We start from the raw sequence: 2,415 nt of genomic DNA on the forward strand, positions 1-2,415 counted from the left end.
GGGGGGGGGGCTGGGCTGGGCTGGGCTGGGCTGGGCTTTTACTTTATAATGCATCTTCAATGATTTTTTTTTAAAAGGAGGGCTGGAAACTGTCCTTTCTAAGTCCTGAGTCTTTCAAAACAGTCTAGCTTAGAGAAACGAGACCAAAAAATTAGCTGGGATTATCAGACTGACTCAGACTCCACACGTGATAACGACACTACGTGAAATGCACACCTTCTTCATTTCTTTTACATTACTCATCCCTTGAGCATACAAGATGAAGCTAAAGGACTTTGTAAGAAAGTGTAAGGGGTTGCTTACAACTTCATTAGCTGAAATTTGCTTATTTGGAGTTGGGCTAAATTAGTTATCAAAGGTTTTTACGCCACAGCTGTCTTCATTTACCGGAAAACACAAAGCCACCTGTGCTGCCCCTAGTGGCCACACGGTGGAATAGCAACACCTCCTGATTACCAATGACTTGTAAGAAAACGTGTTTTTACTGATTAGGAAAAACACATGCTGAAAATATTTGTGAAGCCTCCGTTACAAAGAACCCCATGATCTCTCCCATAAATATTCCACAGCGAAGAAATTAATTCAGGCATTTCCGCATTTTCATGGCAAAGGAACACAGCATCCTTGAAACATTTACATTTAGAGCCACATGGTTCTCTCACCAGTAAAACACACTGGTTTCTGTAACTCACTGTTGAAACTAGGAAAACAGCCCCAAAGGACTGATCCTCGATGGGACTGGCAGGGAAAGCCCTCCGGTCCCTGATGGTCAGGGGAGGCCTGCGCTCTGCCAACACCTCCTGACGGGGAGGACGGCCAGCTGAAGACACAGCAGGTCTTCCCAGGTACACACAGGAAAAGCAGGGGGCTCCTGAGCTCAGAGGCCCAGCTTACAGGGGCTGGAAGATACAAACTTCGCAGACTCCTTCCTCACCTATCTTCAAAATTCACACCTTTTACATTCTACTCTGAAATGTCTGTTTTAACATGGAAAAAAAATGATTAATCAAAGTTTTCTCCTACTGTTTTCAAGGGTTCATTCATCCCATTTCCTGCATGGCTCAGGACACCCTTAGACAACAGACTGCACATACATCAGTTTAAGGAGCTGGGACCAAGTAAAACCTAAGGTCCAAGCCCACCAATGGGGAAGGTTCTAGGCCACGCTCTCCTGCTGAGGACTTTGGTGCTGGCATAAAGACAGACAGCTGGGTGTGGTGGCATACGCCTGTAATCCCAGCACTCGGGAGGCTGAGGCAGGAGGCTCGCTGTGAGTTGAGACCAGCCTGGACTACACAGTGAGTTCCAGGTCAGTCTCAACTACATAGTGAGATACCATCTATGTCCAACTAATTTCTGACGAAGAGGGAGGTCAATTCCAGGAGGAAAGAACAGTCTCTCAGACACATGCATGGTGCTGAGACAGCGGGCTTCCTTACACACAGGGATGAGGAAGGACCCCACCTCAAACCACACACACACATTAAGTCAGGATGTATGAATGATCTACTTGGAAGAGCTCTTAGAAGAAAATACGGGTGATCCTCACGACCTTGGACTCTGGAAATGAGCTTTAGATATGGCACCAAGAACATGAGTGGGAAATGCAGACAGACTAGACATCATTAAAATTAAACTTTTTTTTTTTTTTTGCATCAAAGGGCATCAAGAAAAGATACTCTAAGGAATGGGAAATTATTTGCAAACCACATATTTGGCAAGAGTTTAATACTCAGAATATATGAAGAACTACAACTCAACAAAAGAACTTTAAAATACAGGCAAGGGATGTGAATAAATGTCTTTTCAAAGAAGATACACAGAGACCCTCGGCGCTATCACCCACCCGAGAATGCATGCACAAACCCACCGAGACACGACGCCACACTTGCCAAGACCGCTATGAGGACAGGCAAGAACGCAGAAAGGGACATCCAGGGGCTCTGTTAGCAGAAGCAAATGGTGCAGCCACTGTGGAAACCTGTCTCAGAGAAGAACGGTGAGAAATCCAGCAATCCCACCCCGAGGCAGCTACGAGAAAGAACTAAAAGCAGGGCCGCAGCCAGATGCGTGTTCAGCAGTGTTTGTGGCAGCACTGTTCACAAGAGCCCATCACAGACAGAGCTTAGGTGTGAAGTCAGGAGTCGCTGCACAAGCCAGATGCACAGCCCGGATCCCACTCACAGAAGTCTGGGATAAGCAGATTCACAAGCAGAAGCAGCTGCGGGGGTGCTGCTGGCCAGAGTCAGGAGGGTGAGACCTGGGCCGGAAGCAGGCTCCACCTCAAGGACAGAAACAAAAACAGGTAGAGAAGCAGATTTCAGAGTTTCTGAGGGGGTCAAGGAAAAGCTTTGGGAACGGTGGTGATGGCTGCAAAACATCTTTAAAATAATCACTGCGACAAATTAAAATCAT

Source organism: Fukomys damarensis, unplaced genomic scaffold, assembly GCF_012274545.1.
Source record: "Fukomys damarensis isolate Sample0158 unplaced genomic scaffold, DMR_v1.0_HiC HiC_scaffold_30, whole genome shotgun sequence".
Lineage (NCBI taxonomy): Eukaryota > Metazoa > Chordata > Mammalia > Rodentia > Bathyergidae > Fukomys > Fukomys damarensis.